The sequence below is a fragment of the Musca autumnalis genome, unplaced genomic scaffold (assembly GCF_047663935.1).
Source record: "Musca autumnalis isolate F117 unplaced genomic scaffold, ASM4766393v1 scaffold_4, whole genome shotgun sequence".
In the NCBI taxonomy this organism is placed as follows: Eukaryota; Metazoa; Arthropoda; class Insecta; order Diptera; family Muscidae; genus Musca; species Musca autumnalis.
In genome coordinates this window covers 17614930-17638233 of record NW_027411977.1, presented here as the reverse complement: position 1 = coordinate 17638233, position 23304 = coordinate 17614930, and the positions used below count along the sequence as shown (strand labels likewise).

Sequence of the window (23304 nt, the reverse complement as noted above, 5' to 3'; positions counted from 1 at the left end):
GAAAAAACTTTTACTGTCGTAATTGAGGCAGCGAATGCAAGTTGCTTCAACAAAAATCAAAGTGATTCGAGAGCAGGTCTTAAAGTGAAACACAATTTTTCAGAACATTTTTGAACTTTTGTGGGGGAGGTACCTTAAGGAGTGGACCAATATGGCTTATCTTCGAATTTAAGCTATGTTTGGACAAAATATTACGAATGCCAAATTTTGGATTGAATCGGCAGATCCGTTCGAGAGTTATCTCGCACTCCAACCACTACTGAAGGTGTCAAGGTGTTTTTGTTGCACCTTTCAGGCTATTTTCTCAAGAAGTATGGACTTGCGCCTGATGAAACTTCTACCGTCGTATGGAGGGCAGTGAATACAAGTGCATGCAACCAAAATCAAAGCGATTCGAGAGCAGGTCCTAAACTGAACTTTTCCGCAATTTCGTGTGGTAGGTATCCGAAGGAGTTGACCTATTGAGTCCATATTGGAACCTCATCTAAGTCTGGTAGAAATTTCACGATTTGCAAAGTATGGGCCAAATCGGTTAATCCCTTCAAGGGTTATCGTGGGCACAAATTTTCCGAACATTTTCGAACTTTTGTGGGGGATGTACCGGAAGGAGTAGACCGATATAGCCCATCTTCGAACTTAAACTAAGTTTGGGTAAAATATTACGAAAACCAAAATTTGAACCGAATCGGTTTATCCGTTCGAGAGTTATCGTGCGCTCCAGCCAGACAGATGGACGGACGGACATTGCTCAATCGACTCCAAATTGTCTGAAACACATTTCGTCCAAACATACTTGGGGTCTAAAACCATTATTTCGATGAGGCACATTTTGCCTGTATGAAAGTGTATATACCCTCGTCGTTAGCATAAATGCTGAGGGTATAAAAATATTATATCGTTGTTAACAGGACCATAAATAGCAACTTCGAAAACAGTTCAAAACGATTCTCGAACAGCCCATAAACTGCACTGAAGCGAAAAATTTGAATTATTATAAGGGCGGATCGGAAGGTGTTGTCCGATGTAGACCCCTTTTTTGGGCAAATTAAATACCCAATTTGTAAATTATTGTGCTCATTAGACATTTGTCGGCAGGGTTTTTTTTATAGAGCTTTTGGCAGTATTGAGTTGTCCCCGAAAAAAATAGTACCGTAGTTGTCGTAAGAGGGACCTCGAGAACAACCTGCTGTAAAATATCAAAACGATCCTCGAGCGATCCTTAATATTTTACGAACAATTTTGAAATATTGCCTGGGAAGGGAACGAGCGGACGTATATAGTCCATATACGAAGCTGCGTGTTAGGAGCAAATCATATACTCCATTTGAGAATCATCCCATTGGGATCCTTCACTTCATTTCCACTTTTGATACTTCTTTTATTGTATCCAAAGGTCCAAGACGGCGCAAAAGTAAACTTCCGATATTTTTTGGCTGTAATTTAAAAAAAAAAAAATTGATTCTTCTTGTGGATTATTTTTATTTGGTCTTTTATTTTTTTTTACGTCAAGTCGAGAATATGATGTTTATTGCCATTTGAGCCCTTTTTATAGCATTTTCCATCACTTCGGCCAAAACTTCCGGCGATAGGTCCTCATATTCTTGACGGATATTATCTTTAAGAGCTGAAAGAGTCTGAGGCTATTTGACATAAACCCGCGACTTCAAAAAGGCCCACAAAAAGAAGTCTGGAGCGGTCAAATCAGGCGATTTTGCTGGCCAGTGAAAAACGCCAAAACGGGAGATTAGATGCCCGGGAAATGCTTCCTTCAGCATATCGATTGTGGCACGTACAGTGTGTGCCGTTGCACAGTCCTGTTGGAACCACATGTTTTCCAATTCCAATTCATCAAGTTGCGGCAAAAAGAACTTGTTGATCATTGCTCTGTAGCGCTCACCATTCACAGTAACCGTTTGGCCCGCGACGTCTTCGAAAAAAAAGGTCCGATGACTCCTCCAGTGACTTTGAGCGGGTGTAATGGCTCTTCATGGGTTAAAACTTCTGAATTTTTGATTTCTTCAACAATTTTATTAAAATGAAATATTTTCTCCAAAAAAACCACAACAAAATGTATTCTGAAACCAAGATTCAGTTCAAGGATTTTCTCACCATAACTTCTTATAGCAGAGTTTTTGGCGGCTAGGAGCTCCATGTTATGAGAAGTTGAAGGTTTTTGTAAGCGAATATCACAGACACATCAGCGCCGGTATCCTGCTGATTATTATGTGTGCCTCTTAAAATCAGGTGACATAGCATCATCCGTCATCATAGACGAAGAAGTTTTTAGTTTTCTGGCTTTTATGTATTTCCAAACTTGAAATGATGCCAGCATTGACGTCCAGAAGCATCACGAAAGTGACTGGAATTTCTATTTATCGTCCTGCTTTCTGTAGTATATTTTCCTCGGAATCTTGAAATTCAGCCTGCATTGCCGTATTTTATACATCATACTTATTGTTAGATGGGGGATTCTCGATGGTATAACGTTCAGCTGTGAGAATATTCGTCTCAATTGATCCAACCAATGTATGACATTTCGTTTCGTCCTGGTTTATTTCAGCATTAAAACATTAGCTTAGGATTTGTCTTCCAAAATGGTGGGATTTTTACACCAACACGAGATATTCCAATCGGTGGAGATGAAGAAGTAGAGGAAAATGTTTCATCTTCGGAATTAGCCATTATTAATCAAATTGTAATATTTTCTTACAATATTTTTCTTACAAAATTTATATAATTTATATGTTTCTGACTGACTAAAAATTATTTTGGAACATTTTTAAACATAATGTTTTCAAGAACACAACAACAATTTTGTCAAGTTGCCATAAAAAATTAATGTAAAAACGCAGCATAAATTTTTGTTGACATCAGTGGGTCAAAAAGAAGTGGAATGTGTTCTTGTGCTAGTTTGCAAAATGAAACATACGAAATTATTTTGAATCAAATAAAATATGCTGATGATGCGTATTAATAACCAAATATGCTGAATAATACGTATACGCTCACATGGTATTAAAAATACTTATACGCCCACATAGGGTCGGTGAAATTTTTGCTTGAAATGTTTTGGTTTTAGTAAAATATAAAATTACAGAGGTATATTAGAAACTATTTTCATCATGGGGTTTTATCAGTGGTGTGAAATCTTCAGAGATGTAAAGTTGAACATGTTCTTGCCTGGTTCAAAAGCACGGTTTAAAAACACGTGCATATAAGGAATTTTTATACGCTTGTTTCGGTATCGTAAATATTTGTTCAATATTTGTTTTTTAACTGGGCATAATATTTCCAATTCAAATAAGTCAACAGGATTTAAACAGTTTTTGAACATAACTTTAAAGAACGCATACAAAATGATTTTTTGTTCAATATTCAATTACTTGCAAACTTTTTGCAAGTTAAACAATTGATCGGAATTAGGTTGTAGACAACGCATCACATAAGCGACAATACGACTACAACAACAACCAACCATAACTGTCGGCAGTTAAATATCTCTGCTGACTTAAATAAATTACATTCATAAAGGCTTGGTCGGAACGACCGAGACCAGCATTTTGTTTATTTAATAATAACAACAAAAAGAACAGCAACAACAATAAAAGCTAAAACAATGTCTTCATTGATTTATTTCTTTTAATTGAGGTAAATCAAAAATAATTCAATAACACAAACAAAAAAATGATTGTCAATGAGCGAACGAGTGACAGAGCGAGAGAAATGGAAGAAATCAGTTATCAGACCATGTAAATAAAAAAAAATTAAAAGAAAAAAAAAACAATTTTAATTAAATGGAACAATGGGGAACGTGTTTTAATTTAAATGGAAAGGCGGTTACATAAAATATATTTTAATACTATGTATTCTTCTTATAACTTTTTTGCAATGTTTGCAAATATGAAAAATACGACTGCACATTTATGCAGGCCATGGAAAATATTAGTAATGTGGTATCACTTGTTCTCTATCGTGACAAATTTGCTCACAGAATATCCTCCTTAGATCATCTTGAAATTCTTGTAATAATTCATAAAAATCCATGCAATGTGTCCATTATTAAATCTTAAAAAAAAATACGTTTATTGTATCCATTGAATTCGTCTGATAATTTATTGAAATCCTAGCATACTATTTACTTTGAATACTCCGGAAAATAATTTGGAAAAGTCACATTCGTTGTTCACTTTGGATTCTTCTAAAAATTAATATATTTATTAAAGAGTTTGAAACGATCTTGAAACGAAGACTCGTTTTATCAAAACAGTCCTACTGTACGTAATGGAGTTGTGGACTGTAAAATCTGCTAAAATCTATTAAAAAGTTGCAAGCCTTTGAAATATGGATACATCGGTGAATACTAAAAATGCATTATATGCTAAAGTATTGAGAAATAATGAAGTATATCAAAAATATAAATTATTTCAAAACATAACACCATTAGAGGAAGATAAAGAGATAATAGGGTTTGATAACGGATGGAAGATACCAAGGAACAGTCCTGACCGGTTTTAACATGGCTAATCCCAGGATTTATCTTGGTCCCTCTTTCATCTCAAGTGGACACTGACCTCTCCGTTAAAGGTAGTGAGCTAACATGTGCCGCGCACCCATAAGAACGTTAAAAACTTGGGTTTGGGTGTCGGGTTAGTAACCCTCCCCTAGAAAAAACATCAGGTTAGTAACCCTCCCCTAGAAAAACATCAGCTTTATTTGCGCTCATGCTCCCACTGAAGAAAAGGACGAACAGACCAAAGATATATTTTACGAGCACTTAGAAGAAACATATGACCGTTGCCCTGCCCATGACATTAAAATCATTCTAGGCGATTTTAATGCCAAAATTGGAAAGGAGAATATCTTTGGCCCAACAGTCGGGAAATTCAGTCTCCACAGTAAAACATCTGACAATGGTATGAGGCTGATAGACTTTGCAGCTGCAAAAAACATGGTAGTTAGCAGTACCAGATTTAATCATCTCGATATTCATAAGGGCACCTGGCTGTCACCAGATCAAAGAACAAGAATAGATAGAAGAGATGCATCAAGCGTGTTGGATGTACGATCGTTCCGAGGAGCAAACATTGATTCGGACCACTACCTTGTTGCAGCAAAGGCACGCACCCGCTTAAACGTAGCAAACAAAGTAAGAACAGACACAACACTAAAGTTAGACATCTGTAAGCTGCAATCACAACAGATAGCCACAGCATATTCCATTCAACTAGCCCAATTGCTTAATCAAAGCACTCCTCATTCCGATAACATATCGGCGCAATGGCAAAGCATTGCCCACTCCATGCAAACAACCGCAAAATCCATACTTGGATACCAGAGTCCTCCACAAAGGAATCCATGGTATGATCAGGAGTGTCGTGCTGCCACCGAAAAGAAAAATGCGGCATATAGGAATACTTTACAATCCGTAGCAACGCGTAGCGCACGAGGGAGATACAGGGAGAAAAGGAGAGAGGAGATACGTATTTTCCGCATGAAAAAGAGAGAGATGGAAGAGCGGGAGTGCGAAAAAACCGTGATGTACAGAAGTCAGAATGAATTCCGAAAATTCTATTCTGGTACAGGCACATTCTGGTACAGGCACATCCTCCTGTAGAGACCAGCAAGGTAATTTGGTAACTGATACAGATAGTGTACTCAGGATATGAAAAGAACATTTTACAAAACTGTTGGTATCCAATAGCAGCGAAGACGACGAAGATACCACAGTCCCAATCCCAGAAGATGGTATAGAATGTATACCGCCCGGCCAAGATAAAAACAGCAATCAACCGGCTGAAGAATAATAAAGCAGCAGGAGCCGATGGCTTACCAGCCGAGCTGTTTAAAACCGGAGGCGATGCGCTGATAAGGTGTATGCATCAGCTAGTTAGCACCATCTGGCAGGAAGAACGCGTACCCGGCGATTAGAACCTGAGCATCCTATGTCCCGTCCACAAGAAGGGAGATAAGACTGTATGCTCTAACTATAGGGGCATAAGTCTACTCCCTATTGCCTACAAGATCGTGTCAGGGATATTGTGCGAACGACTAAAGCCTATGGTCAACGAGATAATTGGACCATACCAATGCGGCTTTAGACCTTGCAAGTCCACCATTGACCAGATATTTACCCTGCGGCAAATCCTGGAGAAGACCCAAGAGATGCAGATCGACACCTACCACCTTTTTGTCGATTATAAAGCAGCCTTCGACAACCCGCTGCGCTCAAAGGTATTCCATGCAATATCTGAATTTGGTATCCCCGCAAAGCTCATCCGGCTTTGTAAGATGACTTTAACTGATACTAGGTCCTCAATTAAAATTGGAAAGAACCTTTCCGAAGAATTTTGTACCAAAAAACGTTTCAGACAAGGAGACAGCCTTTCGTGTGACCTATTCAACATTTTGCTGGAAAAGGTAATACGAGATGCAAATGTCAAAAGAAATGGCACAATTTACACCAATAGCCACATGTTACTTGCTTATGCTGATGACATAGACATCATGGGACGATCAGTAAAAGAAGTAACTGATACCTTTATAAAGGTCGAAGGAGAATCTGCTAAAGTGGGTCTGGCGGTAAACGGTGAGAAGACCAAGTTGATGGTGTCGACGCGCAATGCGTCCATTGAGATCGGACTAACTGTTGAAGTTGGTTCCTATAATTTTGAGGTAGTAAAAGACTTCGTATACCTCGGCACCTCCGTAAACACAACAAACGACATCAGTTGTGAAATAAAAAGAAGAATTGTATTGGCCAACAGATGCTACTTTGGTTTAAGTAAGCAGTTTAAAAACAAAGCCACATCTCGTCAAACAAAAATAACGCTCTACAAAACACTGATACTACCCGTGCTGATGTATGGCTCCGAAGCTGGGTACTTGCGCAAGCAGACATGGCAGTGCTTGGTGTGTTTGAGAGAAAAATTCTTCGAAAGATCTACGGACCAATCTGCGTTGACGGTGAATATCGACGTCGCATGAACCACGAGCTGTATCTGCTGTACAACGACATCAATATTGTTAAACGTATCGAGATGCAACGATTGCGTTGGCTAGGCCATATCATAAGAATGAGCGATTATGAACCCGCTAAAAAGGCGTATAAATACGCACCGCTTGTCGGCGCACGCAGAATTGGCAGGCCAAGGAATAGATGGCGCAAACAAGTGGATGATGAGATGAAAAGGCGCGGTATTCCAGAGTGCGAAGCAACAAATAGATAGAAATGGAGATCTTTTCTTAGTTCGGCCTATGGAACAAATATTCTGAGCCAGCTAAGTAAGTAAGGGTTTGATAACATCACAGAATGGACGGGTATCCGAAATATTACAAAACTATTAAGCATGGAAAAGACAGAAAGGTGTTTGCGAATTTGCTAAATGATTTATGAAAACGAATGGCTGTGATGGACGGGACTGGAGGCATTATGGATAATCCGATTTTCTTGGAGTTACAATATTTAGAACCATTTCTTAAAAATTTTAACCAAATGTTTTATTAAAGTCTATAAATAAAATCAATTATGCTTTAATGTGAAGTTTAAACGACTGTAAATTAATAATTGCAACCGACAGTTTACGTATGTAGGTTTTATGAGGACATACAATAAAACGCCAAATGATTAGGTTTTAAAATAATACTTATTACCTATCTGTATTGCGGATGATGTTTTGCTATCAGTTTCAACTACTTAAGGAAGCACTGAGGTTGATGTACAGAGTTCAAGTTGCTCAAGAGGAATAAACGATTTTTTTAATTTTATTCTCCTTAGCTTCTATTTCTGAGAAGCGACAAGTCGTCCAGTGTTGCTTGATAAATTTAAAAGTACTTAGTTGCTTAAAATAGTAGTATTAAATATATTTACAGTGATGCATTTTTAGCTGTTGAAGTTAATGGAAACGTAAACGTAAAGTAAAAATAAAAGGAAATATTAACATAGGTGGAATTCATTGATGATAAACAAAACAGTAACGAAAAATAAAATAATCAGGCATGTCACAGATTCCGATCAGAATGGGTTCAATTCCGTAATTTCATTAATGAAAGTTAATGAAGTTAATGGAAACGTAAACGTAAAGTAAAAATAAAAGGAAATATTAACATAGGTGGAATTCATTGATGATAAACAAAACAGTAACGAAAAATAAAATAATCAGGCATGTCACAGATTCCGATCAGAATGAGTTCAATTCCGTAATTTCATTTCGATCGTTTTTGCTTGAGCTTCAGATTCCGATCGATATGGTGAAATGGAAAAACTTCACTATTTAGCTTAAATATGAAATTAAATGTAAAATTGTTAATAAAATTAAATTTTTATTATCTCTAAGTGTTTTTGGAGTGTTTTAAAGTGACAAATTAAAAAAAATACAATTCCATTTGCAAAATCAAAAGTGGTTTCATTCCGAAAAATTCTTCTTTTTCGTTTTCTGAAGAAGCTAAATACGGAATTAATTCTACTTTCGATCGGAATTCGTTTCTGTGACATGTCTAAATATTGCTTCGTTTCTTAATTTCATATTCTCTTTATACATTGAAATGGTTTGAATAAGTCATAATCCCGAATAATAAATGTTTTCACGGTTAATAGATGTAAAATAAACAAAAAAATCTGTGTTTAAAATTCACCTGTACATGTTCGAAATTTAACTAAATTGTATTAGTGTCTAAAATGCGAAAAACGGCTTTGTTCCCTTCTAGATTGTACCATTCTAAATTCACATCTTCAAATTGTCTTATATTTTTCAATAGTTTATAAAGTTTGTTATCACAAAAAAAGTGAATCCATAACAACTAAAAGCTATTTTAAGACAAAAGATGTCGTTTAATAGAGTGCTGAAAGATTATATTTTACGGAATAATTATATACATCTTCATGGGAATTTTTTTAAGAAAAATAATATATTATATATTGCAGTTCATATATTACTGTAAAGAAAAATTTTTAATTTTAATAGTAAAATATGGAATGTATTTTACATTCAAAACTCAAGTGAATGTGATGATTTGGGATGCACATTCAATTAAATTTTCTTATTTAACTTAACTCAGTTTAAAACTGTATTTTAATAATAATAATAAATCCAATAACAAATAATAATTAAATTCATTCAAAAATTTTCCACCATGCACATGGTTTAGGGTGACGTATGAATATTTTTAATATTGCACATATAGACGCATACGTTTTGTAGATTAATTAATTCTATAAATAAATCATACGTATAGACCAATACGAATAATTTTTATTTTTTCCACGTATAATTTCATAGATTTATTTTGAAATTTGAAATTATTAATAGCTAAAAATTTAATATTATTGTTTTTAGGATGGAAAGGTGCTCCGTTCTAAACACGTGTTTTATGCTTGCCCACACATATATATGTATGTAAATATATAAATAGAACATAATGGGTATGTATGTATATGAAAATGTTTGTCAACTAACACCTGTTTTATTTTTTATAATATGAAAACTAAACTTTTCGAATAATTTCATGAATACCAATAGGAAATAATTTATTTTTTGGTAAGTGATCTATAGATCTATTTATTGATATTGTATTTGACTAATAGAGCGAAAATAGAACAAGTTTAAAATTATTGACCTAAATTTATAACAGCAATAAAAATACAGTAGCAATTCCGTATAATAGATTGACTTTATATATAAACTTGTTGATTGATAACACTGGTCAACAAAATAAAAAAAATCAAATAGTTTTTGCTAATTTGTTTGAAATATACGCAGAAACAAGTAAGAAAGTATCAGTCAGCTGTGCTGACGGAGATATGCCCCCAGACTCTGACAAAAAAAAAAAGAAGCAAACAAAATTAATTATGCCGTACATAAAATATATTGATTTTGTACCACGAGTTCGCTTAAAAATACGTGGAATCTGTAGGGACCGTAATCTGGGGTCACAGCAAATCATTGGCATATATAACAAAAATGTTTAGTAAGCAAACTTCTGTTTCATAGAAAACTCAAAATACTAAATTACATTAAACAAAATTTTGAAGAAATTTATGAAAACGTTTGAGAGTTAACTTGCAGCCATTTTAATATGTGCCAGCAGGATTTTTGGAGCTTTTGGTCATTATCTCAGGAAGTATGGACATACTCCAGAAAAATTGCACCGTTGTAATAGGGACTGTAAAAACAATCTTTTGTAAAGCATTTAAAATAGATCCGAAACAAGTCCTCATACTGCGCTGCTGGGGTATAGAAAATCAGTATCAGATACTTCAAATTTTAAATACGATCGATTCGATTTTTAGCAACCCCTTCAACCTTTTGTTTTGGGACACTGTTCAACTTTGTATGCTTTAAATTTAAGTAAAAGAAGAGAACATTTCTCATGTTTCTTCCTGCGGAAGACCTCACATCACATCCAAGGTCTAGATATGATTGCCAAAGATTTCGAGCATGACGGAGCGCATGCTCGAGCTTGCAGCCACATCCCTTGATGAACGTCACCGCTTTGGTCAGATGAGGGATTTCCTTTCAATCTCCGCTGCTATCTTGCTCTACTGAAGATCCGGAATTTACATTTAGAATCCTAAGTTTTTCAAAGATCGACTCACTATCTTCATGTCCGAACTCACTTTATCGCCCTCTACAAAAAGGATTTTCTTCCGCCCTGTTGTATTTTGATGCTCTCGCTCACTTAATCTCACTATCTTATGAACTTCCTTTCCACAACGCCGTTTTTGTTTTGCTGTTGTTGCCGGATTCGGAGGCACCCACATATGTGGGAGAGAGTTGTTCATTGTTGTAGTAGCAGCACAGAAACCTACGTAAAGCACAGGTTTGATGCTGGGTTGGCAGCCACTGACCGAAACACTATAGTTCCGGGTCAATCTGGTACGAAAGAACCCGCTGCCGTGGGATTGTTCATAGGTAGACCACCGTAACTTTATTCATTTTTCCTTCTCCCATTTTTGTTTTAAGGAAACAAGCCCAGAGTCAGTTTTTGACAGCGGGAAACTCTAAGGTTTTCAGAGGCAGGTGATCATACTAATCTAATCCAAGCAGGTCGTATCATAAGTGATATCCAAAGTTCGGAGCAGAGTAGTATCACCATCAGCACCACATAGTACAATGGTCCGCGAGGAAAAAAATGCGGCAAAAAATTCAAAACAATTCAAGAAATGCCCTTAAACTTTACCGATATAATTTATGTTGGACCAAATCGTGCGCAAACGTTAAAGGAAATTTTTTGGGGGGATGAGGGAAAATATGAAGGATTGAACCGATAGGGTCATCTTCAAACTTGGTCTAAGTTAGAACGAAGTTTGGACCAACTCGTTTGATCCTTTCGAGAGTTATCGTGTATACCAGTACCAGACAGACACGGACAAGTCTAAACCGACTCCAAATTGTCTGAAACTGATTTCATCCAAAGATACTTGGAGTCTAAAATCAATTTTTCGATGATATACGTTTTTGATCGTTAGCCTAAAACGAAGAACAAAATCGATCAAGCTTGGCCGATATTACAAATATTTTACAAAAAGTTGCTCTGTTCCAGAACCTGCAAGAAGCTACAATCCCACGGCAGCGGGTTCTTTCGTACCGGATTGACCCGGAACAACACAAAACCAATGTTCCGGCCAGCGGCTGCACCTTAGTGTGTACATGTTCGTATTTGTTTCGTTTTTCTGTATTGGGAGCAGCATATCCCGGAATGCCTGCTCCGAATTCTATTGGTCCGAGCTGGGACGGAGGAAAACCCAGGACCAATATATATATGCTCTGTTTGTCACATCCGCATCTTCACCCACATCCAACCTTCGGTGAGATGCAATAGATGTCAGGAGTGGGTGCATCTAACTCCCCCGCAGTTCCCTCGATAACAACCGCATACGCAGCCTTTAACACCAGCCAATCCCCGAAAATGCAGCCTTTTTGCAATTGAATTGCAATGGACTCCGAGGTAAGATCGAGGAGATAGTATATTTTATGAGTCGGAAGAACATCAAGGTCGCTGCGGTGCAGGAAACCAAGCTGAACAACATCCACAGCTTAGAGTATTATGATGATTACAATGTTCTGAGGAAAGATCGCGCCAGAAGTGGAGGTGGGGGATTAGCTTTCCTATTGCACCAGTCTGTCCAATACAGACCTATCTCGCTTAAGCCTGTCTCTAATGACCCGTACATGGACTGTCTGGGGGTAGCAGTCAGGTGTGGAACTGCCGAGATAGAGTTGCTGAATGTATACATCCCGCGGAGAAATAGCTGTATCTCAGATTACTTGCCTAACATTAGCCCGCTTTTGGAAGGTCGTAATCGTCTGGTCCTGGGGGACTTTAATGCGCATCATGAGATGTGGCATTCGGCCCTCGGAAATGACCAGAGAGGTACAGCGCTGGCTGAGTAGATTGACAGCTCTACGTTTTGCACGGTCAATGAGGAGAGTGTCACAGCTCGCCAGACATAACCATCGTGTCGTCTGGTCTGACAAATGACGTTACCTGGCAACCCGTCATTTCCCTTGGATCAGACCATCTCCCCATAATTGTCTCCATTAGCACACCACCCGATTTCATTACCTCTGAACGCCGCACATTCGTCAATCATAAGATAGTTGATTGGCCAGGTTTCAGAGAGTTCACCAATCACCGCTTCAGAGAACTGCCCAATCCTTCTGATGTTCGGATAGCGGAAAGGACGTTCCGAGACATCATCACCACTGCAGCCGCTCGCCATATCCCTGCTGGTCGAATACCCGAAGTAAGACCAAACTTCCCAGCAGAGGCGACGGGATTAGCAAATGAGCGTGATGAGCTTCGCCGAATCAACCCCAATGACCCCAGAGTCAGGGAGCTGACAATGGAAGTTAACAGGCTGGTCGGCGAGCATAAATCATCTGAAGAGTTGCAACATTGGAACCGGTATAGGTGAATTGTGGACAACGGTTAAATCACTCTCGAACCCTGGAAGAAAGGAAGATAGAACCTCAGTCACGTTTGGCGACGTTACGTTGACTGACCCGGAGAGGTGCGCAAGTAATTTCAATCGACAGTTTTTCGAGCACTCCGAGAGTGACAGGGCGAAGAGAAGAGTATTGCGTCGCATCAGATCTCTTCCTGCCGACGATGAACCACCACAATATACAATGGATGATGTTGCCAATGCCATCAGAAAGGCTAAATCATCCAAAGCGTTGGGTCCTGATGGAATCTCCATGGTAATGCTGAAGCAGCTGGATGAGCCGGGATTGGAGTATCTCACTAAAATTCTCAACTTGTCGCTAGCCACCCACGTTCTTCCCGAAGTCTGGAAAATGAGCAGGGTGGTCCCACTACGGAAGCCGGGCAAGGATGTCAGCAAAATTGAATCGTACAGGCGAATTTCGCTTTTGTCGCCCGTAGCAAAGAAACTTGAGGCCTTACTCCGCCCCAATATCAGAAATAGCTATCAAGTTGCCGATCATCGGCATGGATTCCTTAAGCAGCACAGCACGACAACAGCGCTGCACGCCATTACCACATATATCTGTCAAGGACTCAACCAGAGACGATCGTGTAGAAAAGTCGTGATATCTCCGAAACTAGAAGAGATAGAGAATTAAAAGTACACTCATAAAAAAGTCGTGATATCTCCGAAACTAGAAGAGATAGAGCATTAAAAGTACACCTATAAAAAAGTCGTGGTGCGATAGAACAGTGATGGTGGCGCTTGACTTATCAAAAGCCTTTGATACAGTCAGGCACTCCACGCTGTTTGAGGACATTGAGCAGACAACCCTCCGGTCAAGCTTGAAACGTTGGATAGTCAACTATATTTGTGGACGCCAGTCGTACGTGGAATTCAGGAATAAGAAGTCCAAACCCCGTAGAGTGAAAAAGGGAGTCCCCCAGGTGGGGTGATATCTCCGGAACTGTTTAACCTCTACCTCTCCTGTATTCCGCCCCCTGCAGACGGCATCGAGATCGTAACGTTTGCGGATGATTGCACGATCCTGTCGTCGGGTACCTATCCTGATGACATCTGTGAGAGACTGAACAACTATTTAACCGATTTTACCACCTTTTTCCATTCGAGGAATTTGCAGATTTCCGCCACAAAATCTACAGCCACTATGTTCACCACATGGACAGCGCAGTTTGGACGTGAGTTGAATGTTGTTGTTGTTGTAGCAGCATGAAACCTACGTAGAAGCATAAGTTTAATGCTGGGTTCGCAGCCGCTGGCCGAAACACTATGGTTTCGGGTCAATCCGGTACGTTAGAACCCGCTGCCGTGAGTTGAATGTCGTGGTCGACGGTAGCAGAATTCCGACCACAAACTGCCCTAAAATTTTGGGGTCACATTCGACACTACTTTCACGTCGTGCGCGCACGCAACAGCTATCTGCGACAAACTGAAAAGTAGGAACAAGGTCCTCAAGTCCCTAGCCGGCAGTACATGGGGTGCAGATAAAGAAACCTTGTTGACCACATATAACGCGATAGGTCGGTCTGTGGTAAGCTATGCAGCGCCAGTCTGGTCCCTGAGATTATGTGATACGAATTGGAAAAAGATTGAGAACAGCAACAGGGTGCCTCCTCAAATCTTCAGTGGACCATCTACATGAGGAGGCAAAGATTCTTCCAGTTAAGCAACACAATGAGATGCTTTCGTTACAGTACCTGCTTGGATGTTACCGTGTGAGCCATCCCAATCACCATATTGTGGGTAGGCGCGACACATTCAGGCAGATCAGGAAGGATAAACTTGCTCTAGAGGGAAAGGTCCAACGATACAGGAGAGAACCTCTAGATCAACAACCATATCAAGAAGGTATAAACAGAATTCACACGCCTTAAGCAATTATAGTGTGAATAAAGTACACGAAGTACATCCCCCATCTATCGCAGCTGAGGAGCGTCAGCTGCCACGACAAACCAAAGTAGTTTTGGCTTAACTACGCTCGGGATATTGCAGTCGCCTAAATTCTTATTGGTGTGAATAAAGTACTCGGAGTACATCCCCCATTTATCGCAGTTGAGGAGCGTCAGCTGTCACGACAAACCAGAGTAGTTTTGGCTCAACTACGCTCACATGTTACTTGCTTATGCTGATGATATAGACATCATGGGTCGATCAGTAAAAGAAGTAACTGATACCTTTATAAAGGTCGAAGGAGAATCTGCTAAAGTGGGTCTGGCGGTAAACGGTGAGAAGACCAAGTTGATGGTGTCGACGCGCAATGCGTCCATTGAGCTCGGACCGACTGTGGAAGTTGGTTCCTATAATATTGAGGTAGTAAAAGACTTCGTCTACCTCGGCACCACCGTCAACACAACAAACGACATCAGTTGTGAAATAAAAAGAAGAATGGTATTGGCCAACAGATGCTACTTTGGATTAAGTAAGCAGTTTAAAAACAAAGCCACATCTCGTCAAACAAAAATAACGCTCTACAAAACACTGATACTACCCGTGCTGATGTATGGCTCCGAAGCCTGGGTACTTGCGCAAGCAGACATGGCAGTGCTTGGTGTGTTTGAGAGAAAAATTCTTCGAAAGATCTACGGACCAATCTGCGTTGACGGTGAATATCGACGTCGCATGAACAACGAGCTGTATCTGCTATACAACGACATCAATATTGTTAAACGTATCGAGATGCAGCGATTGCGTTGGCTAGGCCATATCATAAGAATGAGCGATGATGAACCCGCTAAAAAGGCGTATGAATACATGCCACATGGCGGTGCACGCAGAATTGGCAGACCAAGGAATAGATGGCGCAAACAAGTGGATGATGAGATGACAAGGCGCGGTATTCCAGTGTGCAAAGCAACAAATAGAGAGGAATGGAGATCTCTTCTTAGTTCGGCCTATAGAACAAATGTTCTGTAATGGGCCAGCTAAGTAAGTAAGTAAGTACGCTCGGGATATTGCAGTCGCCTAAATTCGTATTGGGCGGAAATCAATCGCGCGGTGCAAGACATCTGCCCAGTATGCGGCATGGGCTTGACACAGAACACCTTTTCAGCTGCCCCGACAAACCAACCCATCTAACTCCTGTAGATCTGTGGCTATATCCATTCGAAGCAACCATTTTTCTGGAACTGAAGATAGACCCAGAGCCAGATTGACAGAGGAACGAACGTACAAACATAATAAAAAACACTGTTACAACAATTACAACAACAACGAAATGGTAATTTTGTTTCTGCATATTTTCCTGGAATGGCTGAAAGAATCTACTTTGAACTTCACTGCGATTTATTCCCATTAAATACAGTATTTTGTTATCCACGGGTACTTTAAAAATGTTTTATCTGCACTTCATACCACTCGTTACTTTATTTTCAACATTTCACACGAAACCCATTAAACAACTCATTAACTAAATCTAGGTGTAAGTACTTTGTTGGCTTATTGGATTAAATCAGTTAAATTCTGACATACCTACATACATATGAGTACCTAGGTATGTTTATAGTTTTGACACCGACATATATACATAATATTAATTAATCATCGGTCATTCATTTCGTTTCGAATAATTTGATCAGTAACCAACAATGCGACACACCAAGCGACCGACAAGCAACGTTCATTGAAATTGAAATTTCCACTTTGCAAATGCTGGTCACATACGAAATGTAAAAACAAAGTAAGAATTAAATTTCAAAAAACGTATTCAAAAAAATACAAATTAAAAATGTAGAGGCAAAGTCAATAGCCAGTTAGCCGCAACAGCAGCACTACAAAATTACAAAAAAATATAAAAAACAAAATTAAGTACTTTGCGTTTACCTGATATATTAACGCCGTTCCTTCATTCCACAGCAAAAAAAATCAACAAAACAAAAACGATAAATATGACAATACAGGCACAAAAAAGAATCGGTTAGCAATTGTTTGCTATTTTTTGTGCCAACATACGCAACTTTTTGTTTCGTTGACGCGAAATCACACTTTTAATTTCAACTCGAATTACTGAAAGTAGCAGCGAACGAGCGAGAACCAACAACCGGTTGAATTGCATGGCTGGTTTGATTTGAGGCTGCTGTTTTAGCAAATATTTACAATTATGGCCATTGGTTTACATTATCAGCTCAAAATGCTTGAAAGAATTTTAATGAAATTCAAGAAACTATCTGCCAAAACTAAAAAACAGGACACGAACATCCCTTAAAGGACAAGGACGATTCATAATAGCTCAATAATATGGCACCTGCTTTTCATACCAAATCCCAACGACATGCATTACGTCACCACTTGTTGAGATGTTTTAGATGCTTAAAAATATGCGAGCCAACATTACGCTGAAAATTGCATTGTTTCGTTAAGCTTGGTAGACCTAAGCGCATGCAAAAAATCCTTTTCAATTCATTCTTCCCGACGTTTTGTCAATGTTTGTTGGCATCTTCAGGGGATTCGTCTACTTTATCAAGAGAAGTTTCTTTGCCACCGTTGTTAGTAATTCGTTCATGTAGCCTATCCTGGCATTCAGTTGTTGTTGTTGTAACAGTGTTTTATGTTTATTTGTTCGTTCCTCTGTTCAATCTGGCTCTGGGTCTATCTCCAGTTCCAAAAAAGTGGCTGATTCGATGGGATGTAGCCACAGATCCACTGGAGTTAGATGGGTAGGTTTGGCGGGGCAGTTAAAAAGGTGTTGTGTGTCGTGCGGGCCCATGCCGCATACTGGGCAGATGTCTTGCACGGCGCGATCGATTTCCGCCCAATAAGAATTTAGGCGACTGCAATATCCCGAGCGTAGTTGAGCCAAAACTACTCTAGTTTGTCGTGACAGCTGACGCTCCTCAGCTGCGATAGATGGAGGATGTACTCCGAGTACTTTATTCACACTATAATTGCTTAAGGTCTTGGCAACTGCGTCCGTGTGAATGCTATTCAATCCTGCTTGATATGCTTGTTGATCTAGGGATTCTCTCCTGTATCGTTGGACCTCTCCCTCTAGAGCATGGATATCCTTCCTGATCCCCCTGAATGAGCCGGGCCTACCCACAAGATGGTGATTGGGATGGCTCACACGGTAACATCCAAGCAGGTACTGCAACGAAAGCATATCATTGTGTTGCTTAACTGGAAGAATCTTTGTCTCCTCATGTAGATGGTCCACTGAAGATTTGAGGCAAGTTTGAATCTTTTTCCAATTCGTATCACATAATCTCAGGGACCAGACTGGAGCCGCATAGCTTACCACAGACTGACCTATCGCGTTATATGTGGTCAACAAGGTTTCTTTATCTGCACCCCAAGTGCTGCCGGCCAGGGACTTGAGGACCTTGTTCCTACTTTTCAACTTGTCGCAGATAGCTGTGGCGTGTGCGCACGACGTGAATGTAGTGTCGAATGTGACCCCTAAAATTTTAGGGCAGTTTGTGGTCGGAATTCTGCTACCGTCGACCACGACATTCAACTCACGTCCAAACTGCGCTGTCCATGTGGTGAACAGAGTGGCTGTAGATTTTGTGGGGGAAATCTGCATATTCCTCGAATGGAAAAAGGTGGTAAGATCAGTTTAATAGTTGTTCAGTGTCTCACAGATGTCATCAGGATTAGTACCCGACGCCAAGATCGTGCAATCATCCGCATACGTCACGATCTCAATGGCGTCTGGAGGGGTGGAATACAGGAGAGGTAGAGGTTAAACAGTTCCGGAGATATCACCCCACCTTGGGGAACTCCCTGTTTTACTCTACGGGGTTTGGACTTCTTATTCCTGAATTCCACGTACGACTGGCGTCCACACATATAGTTGACTATCCAACGTTTCAAGCTTGGCCGGAGGGTTGTCTGCTCAATGTCCACAAACAGCGTGGAGTGCCTGACTGTATCAAAGGCTTTTGATAAGTCAAGAGCCACCATCACTTTTCTATCGCACGGCCGTCTCTGGTTGAGTCCTTTACAGATATATGTGGTAATGGCGTGCAGCGCTGTTGTCGTGCTGTGCTGCTTACGGAATCCATGTTGATGATCGGCAACTTGATAGCTATTTCTGATACTGGGGAGGATCAAGGCCTCAAGTGTCTTTGCTACGGGCGACAAAAGCGAAATCGGTCTGTACGATTCACTTTTGCTGGCATCCTTGCCTGGCTTCCGTAGTGGTACCACCCTGCCCATTTTCCAGACTTCGGGAACAACGAGGGTGGCTAGCGACAAGTTGAAGACTTTGGTGAGATACTCGACTCCCGGCTCATCCAGCTGCTTCGACATTACCATGGAGATTCCATCAAGGCCCAACGCTTTAGATGATTTAGCGTTCCTGATGGCATTGGCAACATCATCCATTGTAAATTGTGGTGGCTCATCCTCGGCTGGAAGAGATCTGATGCGACGTAATACTCTTCTCTTCGCCCTGTCACTCTCGGGATGCTCGACAAACTGTCGATTGAAATGACTTGCGCACCACTTCGGGTCAGTCAACGTAACGTCGCCAAACGTCCTATCTTCCCTTCTTCCAGGGTTCGAGAGTGACTTAACCGTTGCCCACAATTCACCTATACCGGCTCCAATGTTGCAGCTCTTCAGATGATTTAACCATTTGTTCCGCTTATGCTCGCCGACCAGCCTGTTAACTTCCAGAGTCAGCTCCCTGACTCTGGGGTCATTGGGGTTGATACCGCGAAGCTCATCACGCTCGTTTGCTAATCCCGTCGCCTCTGCTGGGAAATTTGGTCTTACTTCGGGTATTCGACCAGCAGGGATATGGCGAGCGGCTGCAGCAGTGATGATGTCCCGGAACGTCCTTTCCGCTACCCGAACATCAGAAGCATTGGGCAATTCTCTGAAGCGGTGATTGGTGAACTCTCTGAAACTCGGCCAATCACCTTTTTTATGATTGACGAACGTGCGGCGTTCAAAGGTGATGAAGTCGGGTGGTCTGCTAATGGAGACAATTATGGGGAGATGGTCTGATCCAAGGAAAATGACGGGTTGCCAGGTAACGTCATTTGTCAGACCGGGTGACACGATGGTTATGTCAGGCGAACTGTGACACTCTCCTCTAATTCTGGTAGGGGCGTCCTCATTGACCGTGCAAAACGTAGAGCTATCAATCTGCTCAGCCAGCGTTAGCATAAATGCTGAGGGTATAAAAAGCACAGAAAGCATCCAAAAAGCCCAAGACGAGATCGCCAGCAGTGTTGCATCACCAATGTACCTTGCTAACGTTCCCGCCAGCAACACACCCAACATTGAAATGTTAATTTACATACAAATATCCCAACATCATCCCAGAATGGGCACGGTCAAAGTTCGCTTATATCAATCCTAAAGGCGTAGCATAAGATCCACATGTAGAGAAGTTTCACATGACTTAAATACTCAGGAAAGATCGCGTTCAATACGATGAAGGGTATTTTTTGTCACCGTCGAAAATATTTATTTTGTCTGGCAAGTAATTTTAATCGACAGGTTGCTCGGTACAGCCCCGGAGTGAGAGGGCGAAGAGAGGAATACCAAGTCGTATTAGATATCTTTCTACCGAGGAGGAACCACCACAATCTACAATGGAGATGATGTTGCGAATGCCATCAAAAACGATAATCATCCAAAGCGCCCTAATGGAATTTCCATAGTTATGCTGAAACAGCTGGATGAGCCGGAAGTACGTGGAATTCACGAACAAGAAGTCCAAGACTCGTAGAGCGAAACATTGAGATTGTAAAGTATGCGGATGATTGTACGATCTGGGCGGTACATTTCCTGATGTGATTTGTAAATGGCCGAACTCTTATTTTGCTGTTCATACCAACTTTTTGCACGCAAACAATATGAAAATATCCGTCACCAAATCTACGCCCTCTCTGTTCACCACTTGGCTAACAGAGGCGAGCACTGAGTTGAATATCATGGTCGATAGTAGCAGATTTCGACCACTAACTACTACCCCAAGATACTAGGGGTCATATTCGACATCATGCTCATGTCGTTCTCGCCTGCCATAGCTATCTGCGACTAGCTGAGATGTAGGAAGAAGGAACTTGGGATGCCGATAAAGAAACCTTTTTGACCACATAAAAAGCGGTAGGTTGATCTGTGGTAAGCTATGCGGCACCAGAGTAATCCACCAATAAAACGCAACACAATGGAAAAATATTCAAATCAGTTGGAATGCTGAGAATTTCAATTGAGGAGACAACGATTCTTCCAGCATAGCAGCACAATGGCATGCTCTCGTTGCAGTACTTGCTCCGGTGTTACCGTAATAGCCATCCTAAGGCAGTTGGAGGTTACCGGAGAAAATAGAATTTGTCCACTAGTAATATGAAGCACCTTAACTCACACCATCATTCAAAACTTACAGTCAACGTACTTTTACGGCAATTTTCTGGTAAATAAAAACTTTTGTTTAGCTAAAAATGTTTGTAGTGGAATATGTTAAGCATTTAAGGCCTGGGCACATAAGCTGCTTCGCCTGTAGTAAGCTTGCTTGCTTCTGATAAAAGACTAAAAAAGGAAAAGGACAACCCAGTTCGAAATTTGCTCGGCCTTTTTTATTCTTTTATTTTTTATTATGTCGAAAATGAAGCAGGAAAGCAAGACACCCAGGCGAGGCAGCTTATGTACCCAGGCCTTTATTTAAATATTAGACCAAAACTTAAAACTCGACGCCTGACGTGTGCGTACAAAAATACAAAAACAAAATACATGTATTTCAAATTGAAAACAAAAACAAATACATGTATTTTGTTTTTGTATTTTTGTACGCACACGTCAGGCGTCGAGTTTTAAGTTTTGGTCTTAGGAAAGTAATTATTCAGCTAGACTTTGATATAAACGAAATAGACTTCGATGGCTGTCTGTTTTGTTGGTCAATGTGTACTATGCTTTAGTACTATAACAATTGGTCTGTTCCAGTACTGCAAGAATCTACTCATTTTTACTATTTCTTTCGATAACATAAAGGAAAAAATGTTATCGTAGTAAAAAGTAGTAGCTTCTTGCAGGTTCTGGAACAGAGCAAATATTTCCTTTATGATATCGAAAGATTAGTAAAAATTAGTAGATTCTTGCAGTTCTGGAACAGATATTTATAATCAATAGATTTTATTTCCACAACAACGGTTCCAAGCCATAAAACTAAAACAAATAAGTTGCATTGTTGATGTGTGGCAAGGCCACCTTAAGATTATTATGTTATCGATAGTGCCATTCAAACAAAATGTACGTTTACCAACACTACTCTCGCAGCTGATGCGGAAATTTCAATTTCGCAACATAACCAACATATCTCGTGTGTTTATTTTAGGAAAATATTTTTTTATACATTTTGCAAACTCAACAAAGCCCCCCACTCACACAAGCATTATACGCAATTTATGGCCTTATTTTATAATCACTCCGGGCCCTCTTTTTATTACATGTCTCCAAGCTCCAAAAAAGCAACAACATGCAACCCTCCACATCCATATGTGTGAATGGATGTCATTTACATACATATATAATACATATATGGACACAACTATATTTTTGATGATTATTTATTTATAAATCTACATCAATGTTTACACACATGGATTTGGATGGGAAAAAGGAAACTTGCTTACCTGAAGAAAATTTGATAATGAACTGGCTGGCTGATTGGTGGTTGGGTAGGTAGGTTGATGGCAGGCGCAAGAACGGCGGTCATAAAATGCGAATGTACAATTATTTAAAGCATAAATTATAAATCGTATACGGAACACATTCTTTCTTTCTACTTTTTGGGATTTTTTTTTTATCAATGAACACTTCTCAAATTCTCTCCAAATGAGAATTGTTTATTCAATCAACAATATTAGAGAACGCCAATATCACATTTCTTTCCGCACATTCTTTATATTTTGGATATTATATTTTTGCACTCATCTCAAATTTCTTCCTCCTCTACGCAACTTTTTACACACGATTTTCTACTAAGATTTACTTTTGTCTTGTTGTTTTAATTGCAAATATGTGCGTGTATTAACCATACATTTATTTTCACTTTATACATTTTTTTAGAATTGTTTAGATTAAAGTTATTTGTTATTTTTACAGAAAAAATAACCTAAATCCCACCGCATAAAAAATCGGCTGAATGCTTCTTACTTTTGGCGCAATTCATCACATGATGATAGCTTACAAACACAAGATTTCACAACCACCAGTAATTGCATGGATCAATTTAGTATATTTGAACAATATGGCATCTGGCATAGCGTAAACAATGCAAGCATTGTTCACAATGGATGATTTATTTAACATATGGCCTGTTCCCGTACTTTATAAAGTGGTAAAAGTCGTAAAAGTTGTAAAAGTCGTAAACGATTTTCATATAAGTTTTGTGTACGGGAACGCAAAAT

At 39.7% G+C, this 23304-nt stretch overlaps 1 protein-coding gene across 1 annotated transcript in view; it reads right to left on the bottom strand.

Moving 5' to 3' along the window:
* foi (solute carrier family 39 fear-of-intimacy) overlaps window positions 1-23091 on the bottom strand; it is a 53237-nt gene extending 30146 nt beyond the window's left edge. Inside the window, exon 1 of the mRNA XM_073981007.1 lies at window positions 22528-23091. The gene's annotated coding sequence lies outside the window, so the exon portion shown is untranslated. The remainder of the gene's footprint in view (window positions 1-22527) is intronic.
* Between the last annotated feature and the right edge of the window lie 213 nt (window positions 23092-23304).